Source organism: Acartia tonsa, chromosome 14 (genome assembly GCF_053477335.1).
Source record: "Acartia tonsa isolate MP-2025a chromosome 14, ASM5347733v1, whole genome shotgun sequence".
Taxonomy (NCBI): domain Eukaryota; kingdom Metazoa; phylum Arthropoda; class Copepoda; order Calanoida; family Acartiidae; genus Acartia; species Acartia tonsa.
In genome coordinates, this window is record NC_137273.1 from 3,328,699 (window position 1) to 3,340,803 (window position 12,105).

The following is a 12,105-nucleotide window of genomic DNA, read 5'->3' on the forward strand; positions in this document are numbered from 1 at the left end:
TTATTGCTTATGACAGGTATATTTGATATTCATTAAATAAGCCAGCAAGTATAGTTATTTATATCGTATCGTACTATAGATTGTTAAATGAGTAAATGATTTTTTATTGCAACAAAAAGGTGATGTTAGCAAATATTTGTTTAAAAAGAGTAAAAAACGTTGTTTCAATCATTTCACCTTTGTGTTTTTTAGGTATTCAACATAAATTTTAAAAATAAAAAATCTTCTAAATAAAAATTTTAATTTTTGGTCAATTTCAGTTGGAAGATTTGTTTTCATGTGATATCATCCTTGTTTTTAAGCTTGTCAAAAAATCCTACTAATTTAGGTAATATCTTTAAGGTTATCTTGACCTCCCCCCCCCCCCAATAAAAATAAAATAAAAGTCAAAAAATGTAGAAAAAGACATACTGAAATGGAATTATTTTTCCAGTATGGCTACGAAACCGATTAATATCCGCTGGATTAGAACCAGTTCTCATCCATACTGAAAATTCATGTATATCATCGTATTATTGACAATAACAAATTAATCATGAAATTAATATCAGTTTTGTTTCGAGTTTAATATACTGGTTTTAATCTTATGATTTTTTATTTTAATATCCACGGAAAGCTGTCCATAATATGGTTAGAAAAATAACTATTGAAAATTATGGGGGGGAGGATTTTGGCTTAAAATTAAGTTTTAGGGAACCTAAACTCTTTTTGTAAAATCACTATATAAAAAATCCACGTAATACCTTTTTAGATTACCATGATGTAATCTTACAGAAAAATATCAGGGATCTAAAGGGATAAGACAATGGCCGATACATTGATGTACAATGGTGATATGTAGATCAAATTTATTGGTCAAAATGTTTGGACACTCAACTTAATGAACCAACCAATAAGAATTCATTAAAAGGCCCTAAAGTTGTTAAGCCAACGATTAAGAAAACCGTATCATAGAACTTTTGGGACTAGAGCAATAAATAGCCTTATGTCCCCTCCCTCCATGGAAAAATATAGCATGACAATAATCATTTTAATAGTGTAGCTAATATTTTAAAATAGTTTCATTTTTACGTTTTTAGTACTTTGAAGTCAATTAGATAAGTGGGGTGGTTTCCCTAAAAGCGCCTAGCGGGCACTGAACTCCTCTTTAACATTTGTTGTTGGAATAAATTAAGTTGGTTATTTTTCTCTCCTCACTGCTTTTGGAGCTACCCTGTACCAAATATAACCTTACCTTACCTAAACTAAAGTTAACTCTTTGCTTCAGTAGTAACCCAATCCTCTAACGAAGGTGCAAGTGATATTGGACGTACGGACGAACCCTAATTAGCTCTAAGAGTAGCTCCGCTATTAAAAATTCAATTGTTTGTAATATGTAACCTTCTATTATATTCAAAAGGTTAAATGGATTATATAAATAAAAAAATACAGGGCTCGGCAGCTGCACGCCACCCGCCTGTAAGCCTCAGGGAAATCAACCTTTTACATTTTTTAAAATAAGCTGGAAGTCTAAACCTGACCTAGATATGACAATCCCTCTTTTAAAAGTATCCAAACTGGTTTAAATCTGAGGCTTCATCGCGACTGACAAGCGGCTGCCGAACCCTGATAAAATGTATTTACTTACAAGTGGGAAAAATAATAGATTTATGATGGAATATAATGTTCAACATGCTAGTACAGACATACAGACAAACACACATCCTGTTACTTTATTATGTTACTAGGGATTGTGCCCCTAGCGTTTAGGGGCTCTGTATTCAAAGGGGCAGAAAGGTGCTAGAAAAATAGATTAAAACCATCCCAAAACTTACATATGAAAATGAAATAGCCTAAAACCATCACTTAATCTATGTGCAGCTTAACTAAAATAGAAACCCAAATTAGTTCTGTACTTACTGAGATCTTAAGCTTGAGACCAAAAAACCTTACTATTTAATATAATAGGATATAAATTTATTTCAATTGATTATATTTTATTTTGCAGTATGGCTTCGAAACTGATTAATATTCATTGGTCCCTCGGGTCTAACAAAACCGGACTTAATTTTACGTATTATCGTTTTACTATCTGCGGAATACTGTCTATAATATGATACGATGAATAACTATTATCTTTGAGTGTTGTGTTCTTTTTATTTTTCTACCTTTAAAAATTATCTTTAAAATTAATAAGGAAACAATTTATTAAAGATTAAATGTTTATTTTGTAATATTTATAAATGTTAATGTTTTTTTTTCAAATGTTAATGCAGATTAAAACCATAATCATTTTGCATGGTATAAGACAATAAACAAAATATTAATGTACATCCCCAATGATGATAAACAAAATAATACCTTCTATAAATTATTGGTTCAAAAGTTAGGAAACTGCTAGTTTAAATCGACCAATTAAGATTTACTACCCAAAGTTTTTAAGGCAGCCATTTACTGTACATGTTCATTAAACTTTGGTTACTTATATAATTTATAGTCCAATGTCCCCTCCCTCCCTGGGAGAAATAGCTTCGATCCAATTTGGGCATCCAGTCCCGAGGGATCTATACCACTGCGGGACTCTATGAAATCAAATCAAAACTAACCCTAACAAATCATTTCTTATTTTGGTAAATATTGTTTTACATTAAAAAAGAATTAAAATAGTTATTTGACGCTTAGTATTATAAACATCTTTCCGCGGATATTAGAATGAAAAATTAAAAGATTAAAACCGGGTTAATCCAGTGGATATTAATCGGTTTGGAAGACATACTGGAATATTTTTAATAAAATGTTAAAAGATTTTTTGTAAAAAAAACATGTTTAGTCGCATAAAAAAATCCCCTAAAATGTTTTGATCAATTTTGTAATTTCAGAGTGACCAACAATGGTATCAGCTTGCGGTTGAATTTTTTCAAAGGTTTTCAGTTTAGAATTATAAAAAGAGAGAAAGGTAAGTTTTAGTTATTTGCATAAGATCTCAGAAACAGTTATGGATAAAGGTTTTTGAAAATAATAAATGAATAAGAGTATTTTCAGAATGGCTTTTAAACCGATTTACATCCGCTGGATTAGAGTCGGTTCTGAGCCATACTTAAAAATCATGTATCGCTTTGACAATTTTCTACGAGTAATAAAATAAAAATCATACAGTTAATACCAGTTTTGTTACCCGGTCCTTCAGCCTCTCAGGGCCAAAAAAGCCAAAATTAATCTTTTATGTTGAAACTGTCTATAATACGAGTACAGTTATTATAAGATGCTCTAGTTAGATTGTAAAGATTAACTCAAAAAAAGTATCTTTTACATAAAGAATTATTTACGATGACACGACAACTTTTTAAAAAGTAAATACATCTATCTAATTAAATATGTATATGTATTAGAGCACCTAAGAGTTGGATCATTTTTGAGTAGAAATACATGGCCATAGAATATGAAATATAATAACAATCCCTCATAATTTATAATTCTTAAATACCTTAACTATTGTATTAAAAGTTCTAAACATCAGAGCATTGTTTTATTTTTTTTAAAGAGTGGTCATTTGTTTTAAAAGGTTCCTGAAGGTTTAATTTTTAATTTTTTGATAGTCTCTTGAATATATTACAGTAAGGTTTCTTTTCTCTGTGGCATTCTCTTTTTGTTTATGAATATACTTATTATTAGCCATGTTATTATAATCCGTTATTTTTTTGAGTAAAATATCATAATTTGTAAGTAGAGCACTAATCATACCCCCTCAATATCTTAACATATCTGTAACTCACTATGTCCGTTGTCCATTCCATGATTTTTTGTGTTTCTGCTTATTGATGTAATCATCCTTGTTCAATGATATCTCGAATATATTATTGTTAGGTTTTTATACTCTGGTATGACCCAATTCTGTAATCTGTGTTACTCTTTTTGTACATGAATATACTTATTATTAGCCATGTTATTATAATCCGTTATTTTTTTGAGTAAAATATCATAATTTGGAAGTAGAGCACTTATTAATCCCCTCACCTCCACCCCATACATCATTTCTTAACAAGCATAATCATGTAAGCAAAGTATTAATGTTTCAATTTAAAAATGCCATCATATTTTTTATTTTAAATGAAAACTCCTTTTTTTAAAATTTAATATCTTTTAAAAGATAGAGGACATACGTACTTTATAAGCTAAATAATAAATTAAAATAAGTATTAACCAAAATACTTCACAAAATGTTCAATGAATATAAAAAATCCCTTTATCTTTAATAAATAAAATCTAAAATATCTCAATAACTAATAAAACCCATTGGCTTCTGCATCGTTTTAATAAGGAGCCCTTAGATGCTTGGAACGCAGTCATTAATTCATGTTTTAATTCTCATGGAAGAGCTGCAATTTAATGATATTTTTTTTTATAAGAAAATACTAGTTTTTGATTAGATTTATCAAATCCTTTTACATTTTAGGACATTTTTAAGATAAAAAGATAAAATTCTTGAAATTGTAACAAATCCAGGGATCTGAAGAGATAAGACAATGGCCGATAATTTAGTGCATCCCCAATGATAATGAACAAAATTACCCCTTCTATACAAATAGTGGTTGAAACGTTAGGAAATTCAATTTAATGCACCAAATAATCAAAATTTAATAAAAGTCCCAAAAATGATTGAGCCTAAGAATAAGTAAACTTTGGGGACTAGTGTAAAAAAAACCAACGCCCCCTTCCTTCCTGATTAAATCACAAAATAACTCATATTAATTTAAAATATTAAATGTTATCCTAATTGAATATTTTTGTACGTGTAAACTTTTGCCTTGTTAGGCTATAATTTTGGATACACATGATCTTGTATGACATGGGCATGCAAAGGGTTTGGGTAGAGGGGTATATCCACTCCCTTGATAATCAAATAACACCCTTTTTTGTTGGCTGTATTACTCCCCTTAATAACCCAAACACCCTAAAGTAAATACCTCTTCTATTTGTCTTAAATAAAAGGTTATCACTCTAGAATCGTGAGGGAAGTGTAAAAATTTTCAAAACACTGCTTGAACTATGGTTTTTTAAAAGATGTTATTATAAAATTAAGTTTCTTAGTTTTCGAAGATTTATGTTTTATTCTTTGGCACTGACCCTAGATTTTTTATTAATTTATTGCTGTACTTTTTTTGGACATAATTGTTCTTTTTTCCCTTTAATAAAACAACATTTCGAATGACCAAATAAAGACTTTAGAATTTTTAGGTTTTAATACATATCTTAAAATACAATAAATTTAAAAAAATACTTTTCATGATAATTCTATAAAAAAATTGTCTGCACAGTTTAAAACCGGTTTGTATTCGACGGATATAAATCTGGTGTGGTTCTCCTTTACAATATAGCTTCTCCATAGGTCCTGTGATGGTTTATAACTATTTTTTGGGAGGGTTCTACCACCTTCCAAAGAGAAAAGAAAATAATGACCCTAAAAATTGAATTTTTATACTTTCTCAAAAAAATTAAATTGAAATAAATGTCGACTCCTACCCCCACTTCAAGTAATAGATGCATATATAGACGAACAAACATACAAAAAAACGTAATTCTAGAGTAGCCACGTTCCTGTAACTTAGAACACAATGACCCAAAAAAGGACGGTCATAAAAAAGTATTTTGAATATTTATTGATTTGGCGGCCCAGCCTTTTTAAAAAAAGGAATAAGTAAATAAGTTAGAAAAATATTAAATTCTCCTTAGTCCTAATTAAAAGGATGTCTGTGTGTTTGTAGCAAAGGATCTCATTTACAGTTCAGCTTTTTATATGTTTAGTGAAGGCCGCGTGACTTCATAAAAATGAGGAATGACAGTAGAAGTGGAAAAAGAAACCTCTAAAAAAAGATATGGATTTTTTGTGACGTCACAAGGCTGATCTTGAGACACTTTGTAAAGCTTCATTGGAGGTTAATAATTAATTTAGAGGAGGGTAACTCCATTAGTGTGGCCCAAATGAAGGTCTAAATCGCTTTTCAATGTGCGGAAAGTAAAAATATGTTATGCATTTTTTGTATATTTTAAAAAATCTATTGCTATCTCGTCAAATGCATTTTTATTTTCATTCTTTCTTCCCCAATTAATATAGCCTTACACAAGATATAAAGCAAAACATCAAATTTTCTGTCTGTTTGTTTACAAACATTGAAATAAAATATTAAAATCACCAGGAATAAACTAAACATATCAAGAAAGAAAGTATTAATTTTTTTTATGTACAATTACAATAATTTGGGAAAGCTAATTCATACAGCAAAATCATTGAAAAAAAATAATTAAAGATATGCCTTACTCTTTACTCTGGTTTAATAATAAACAATCAAATTATTTTTTGCAATATTAATTTTTTTATTAGTATCCTTTTTTTAAAGTTAGATAAGAGAATAAGTGTCTTACATATTTTTTTACCTTCATTTAATTTCTTATTTAAATAAATTGTCTCTTTATTGGCGACAATGTCTGTTGAGACATGAAATTTATTAAAAACTCTTTTTCCCATTTTACGTCATTAAAATGTAGATTTTTTAGAGTTTTTCAGCATTTCTCTTCTCATAAGACTAATAACTACTGTTTTAGTTCAATTTCTTACACAAATTATCAGTTTGAATAAAACAATGTTTTTAGACGTTTTTTGGAATTATCTGGCAGGAATGGCGGTTCTGTCTACTTTTTATGATTGCTTAATATTTGAACTCTTGTTACATTATTCAAGGTTGGCAGTTCTTTACTTATTTCTTGTTAAAATCATGAAAATATGAAGTTTTTGATAAAAAGCTTAAGATTGAAATTTCGAGATCAATTTTCATTGTAGAGAGGTCTAGTTTTCACTAAAAGGTCTACTTTTGAGCCGGTAACAACTTCAAGGTATCTGCAAATTGATATGTTAAAGATTTAAAATTCATGTTTTTTTGGATCAGTCTAAACTCCATCCATCAAGAGAAATAGATCTGAAAAAAATTCAGGCGTAAAGCAACGTTTCTTGGTGCTAGGGAATTTTTAATTGATTTAATTATACCTTGATTCTTGCAAGGTATAAACCGATGACCATAAAATCAGAATTGAGATATTATGATTTCTTAACGGTATAACACCAAGGAGGGAGGGTACATTGGGCTGCTTATTATACTAGTCCCCAAAGTTTTTTAATGACATTTTGACGAGTGACCAACGTTTCAACTACAAATTGTAACCTACAGAATTAGGTTTATCATTAGTATTATCATTTGGAATGTACATTAATTTATCAGCCATTATCTTATCCCTTTAGATCCTCGTTAAATTACAGTAGAATAAAAGGAAAAGAAACGGATATTAAAATTTAAAATTTACAGAGAGTAATGCAAACATCTATTTGTCTGTCTATCTATCTATCCTATTAGCTTTGCCCCAAGATATAATTGTAAGTCCCCTTCTGTTTAGAAGATCTTTTAAAGCTATAGAATACTATAAAAACAAATATTTTTTTATCCAATTTTTTTAAGATTAAAGTCCAATCATGAATCAGTTACCGAAATCTTAAGCTTCCGACGGATGGAAAGACAGACATAGTTTTACTTCGTATTATAGATTTGTTTAAATCTATATATTAATATCCAACTATACTTCTTTAATACTTGTTTTTTTTCTATCTATATAATTATATTTTTATCAATCTAACAGTGTATCTTTGTAACTGTTCATTATAACCTAATATATCAACTCTAAAAAATTATACATATTTTCCTATTATAAATTATTTTATGAAATATTTTAAAATGATTTTAAACAAATTATGGGTGGTTTTAGGCTTTTTCACAGTCACTTAACCCTTTACAGTCGGGCCCCTAGCCGCACCTTAATCGGTCGAGGGGGGGGGGGGCGTTCAACGCCCCCCCTTATTATCTCAGTTCCTATTAGAGCTAGAGGGCTAAATTTTTTTGTGCAAGTCCCCTGTTTGATAATGAATTTCCGACCTTTTATAGGTCTAAGTCAATTTTCGCTTCCTTCACCCTTTTATTTAACAACCTTTGTTTTTAGATCTTTTTTTACTTAAAAATTTCAAACGGCTGTATTTTTCTTATTTTTGAAGCTAGAAGAAATTTTTTTTCCAGAATATGTTTATCTTTATGTAAATTTTACATTAGAAATATCAAAATATAAATTTCAGCGGCCGCAGCTGTACTTGGCAGCTGTCAGCCGCCGCAGTCGGCGGTCGGCGGGAAAACGGCGGCGGATCTTCATGAAATTTTAATACGTTATGTAAACATGTCAGAAAAGCTTAAGTTTAAAATTTGAAGTCTCTAAGTCAAAAATTGCGGCCACAGGAGCCTTTTAAAGTTTTTTGGAGACCTGGAGGATCAGGACCTGCAGGATCATACCTGGAACCTGAAAGTGACTTGAACACCTGTATTTCATATAAGGATGTACTACTAGAGGATTTTTTAGTAATTTTGTATGATAAAATGCTTTGTTTTAGTCAAAAAAAATATTTTTGCTCTTTACCTGGATGACCCTGCCATGTTTGCTGGCATCCTGTGCCCGCCAGGATGGAGATATTCAAAAAATTTCAACTCTCAGTTATGTGTCATACCCATACTTAAAAAGTCAAGCAGTTTGGGCTCTTTATCTTTCACACACAGAAAATGAGATAGAAAAAACCGGATGGGGGGGCGTTCAACGCCCCCCCCCCCCCCCGACCGTTAAGGGTTAAGTAAGTCTATGGATGGTTTTGGGCTATATTTATGCCCTTACCTATTTCTTCAAATGCAAAAACATTTATGTATAGATACGAAGCAACGTTTGATCCCTTTTTTTTTTGGGGGGGGGGTTAAAAAAGATAACTCTCCTTTATTTGAGATGTAGGTCGCATTCCTGACTTTGGGGGAGGGGGGCGCAGGGCTAAAATGAAAATTGATAGATGGATAAATGTATGAAATACAATTTCCTTGGCCAATATTTTGCAATGCCTATCAAATCTAAATATATCAGGGAACAAGGGATAGGACAATAGACGTTCAATGGGGTGGGGGGGGGGGAGGTACAGGGGTGTTAAGTGTTTACCCCCCTCAAACCTTTGAAAACCCTCATCTCCCCTTCTCCAAAAAAATATTGAGGGTCCTTGGGTAGACAATGGACCATAAAAAAACCTTTTCTTCATCCTGATGTTTGGATGAAAAAAAGGATTGTAGATTAATCATGCTAAACTTTCCTACAAAATATGCAAATGCAAAAATTATTTGTCAAAACTAAAGATTTAGGAATTACAACAGTAATACAACAATGGGCGATCTATTAATGTACATCATTTCCAATGCAATGTTGATAAACAAAAATACTTCTGCTGTAGATTAAAATTATTGGTTAAAAAGTTTGGACACTGCCATAATAAGATGATAGACTACTTTTTTTAGTGAAGGCATCCAGCATACCAAAGAAAAAATATTTTTTATTACTTTATTCTTTCTCTCTCTTTATATCATCACTGAACATCTGCTTACTCAGGTTGTCAATTTGCCCATCAGTCAGTTTTTTGTGTTTCGGTACTTATGGCTGTTGTCATCCTTGTTTTGAGTGATACTTAGGCCAAGGCAATAAATCAATTTTCTCAAACCAAATGACTAATAGATAATGCGACTTTTGTCTACATAGTTTGAACACTTGTAATTATGAGCAAATCACAGGAAATGAGTTTGTTGAGTATATAGTGTGCGCTTAAACAAACAAAATCACCCCTTAATCGGGGATCTAAAGGGATAAGACAATGGAGATAAATTGATGCACTTCCCCAATGATGATTTACATAATCATTCCTTCTCAGGGATCTAAGGGGATAAGACAATGGCGATAAATTGATATACTTCCACAATGATAATTTACATAATCATTCCTTCTCAGGGATCTCGAGGGATAATACAATTAACGATAAATTGATGTACTTTCCCAATTATGATTTACAACATTACAACTTATGTAGTGTTTTGACATTGATAGTTTGAACCAACCAATCGATATATATTAAAAGTAGAATGTGATCATAAAACTTTGGGTACCATAATAAAATAACAGTCCAATGTCCCCTCCCTCCCTTGGAAGTTACTTTAAGACGATACTATTATTCAAGGTTAATTTAATGATAAGAATTAATTATATGTAAACACTGGACAGCGGGTGTTCCCCTAGCTTCTAGTCACTTTGTTTTTAAAGGGGTAAGAAGGGAGCAGAAAAATAGCCTTAAACCATTCCAAAGCTCAAATATAAAAGGAAATAGCTTAAAACCTTTCCGAAACAATAAAACTTCAACAAAAGAGAGAAATCAATAAACCTTACTATTTTATATAATAGAATTGTTGGTAGAAATTTAGGCTAAATGTCTTAAAATTAGCATTAAACAATAAAAATAATATGTAAACCTTTTTGCTAATAGTTGATATTATCTTTATCATAAAAACATAAAATCAATTCTTCTTTTTTATTTCCTTAATTTAGATGTTAATGATTTATATAATTAGAGGCAATATTTGAAAATAAATCAGGGATTAATATGTAGCTTTATCATGTAAATATTAGCGAAACAACCCAACAGGCCTCTAGGGGCACTTGAATACAAGGGGGGGGGGTGCTACTTTTAATTCTAAGTTAAAAAAAGAAAAAGTAAAAAAAAATTAAAGGGGTTAATTTTTTATTGGGCTGATTACTCTCTGGAGCTGGGGTGGGTGGTGGTACCTCCCCCCCCCCCCCTATTATATAGTTTTAAACCTTCCCTGTTAAGCTTCACTGTTAAGGAAAACCATATCGGTTGAGCGGTCAGCGAGATCCCTAGTATTTTTTTAATTTTCATATCCGCGGAAAACTGTCAATAATACGATGCGATAAATAACTATTTTCCTATATTTTATACTTTCTTTGAGTTTCAAAATTTAAAGTCTTCCAGGGGGGGGGGAGGGTGAAGGTAATGTGGTTCACTAAAAGTTGTAGGGAATCTACTAAGATATAGCTAAAGAATAGATGTATTATATGATACAGTCATACTCTAATAAACAGAGATAAAGGGATAAGTTTTTTCAAGATAATTTAAAGCTAAAAAACAATATTTTTGCATTGATTACCGCACCCCCCCCCCCCGCCCCCCCCCCCCCCCCTTTGATCTTGAAATAAATAAAAATAGTTTTTTAACCTATGCCTAACCCTGCTGAGCTACACAAACCCCAATATGACCTAACCTAACAATACTTTAAGTAATAAACAAGCAAAGGAATAACTACTCCTCATAACCAACCCCCCCCCCCCTCCCTCCCAATATTTCCAGTATATTCTGAAAAGAAGGGAGGGTTTATCAGTGCTCAACAAGGTGCTTTGTGTGAAATCACCAAATTATTTGTAATGAAAATAAACTATTCCCCCAAGACTTAAATCTAAAAATAAAATAGCCTAAAACAACTCTTGAACTTATGTGAAGCTTTCCTAAATTGGAAAACTCAGCTTCATACAAAAGATCTTACTACTTTATTTTATAAAATTATTTCTGTCTTTAACTCAAAATGCTCTAAATTATTTATCTTTCATTGATATATCCTTTTATCCCTGTCCAAAGCTGCATCTCATCACTATTTGTGGGTGTATCTGGGAATATAAGGGATAAAACAATGGTTGAAAAATTGATGTACATCCCCTTTGATGATACACAAAATTACCCCTTCTGTAGATTACAATTAGTAGTTGAAACGTTTTATTCAACGATTCAAAATTCTATAAAAAGTCCCTAAAGTTGATAAGCCAATGAATATTATAAAACTTTGGGGACTAGTGTAATAAACAGACCAATGTCCCCTCCCTCCCTGTGTTGGATCTGTCTGTTTGTCACTGATTCTGTCTGTCTGTCTGTAAGTCTGTCATTCTTTATATGACTCCCGCCCTAATTTATTTATATCTCAATCTACATCTAATGAAAACAAGGATGACATCATACATATGATGCATAGAACATTTGTAAAAAAAATAATAAGATTTTAATTTATGTAAAGGATTAATGCTTTTCTTTGTAAAATAAAAATTTGTTTCTATTCTATAATTATATACTTACGGCTAGGATCCCTAGAAGCCTCTAGGGGTACTTGAGGGGAGATA

At 31.1% G+C, this 12,105-nt stretch overlaps 1 protein-coding gene across 4 annotated transcripts in view; it reads left to right on the forward strand.

Moving 5' to 3' along the window:
• Nucleotides 1–2,856: 2,856 nt before the first annotated feature.
• LOC145305542 (uncharacterized) overlaps nucleotides 2,857–12,105 on the forward strand; it is a 56,474-nt gene continuing 47,225 nt past the window's right edge. For all 4 annotated transcript variants that reach the window (XM_080147184.1, XM_080147186.1, XM_080147185.1 and 1 more), the window contains exon 1: nucleotides 2,857–2,935. The gene's annotated coding sequence lies outside the window, so the exon portion shown is untranslated. The remainder of the gene's footprint in view (nucleotides 2,936–12,105) is intronic.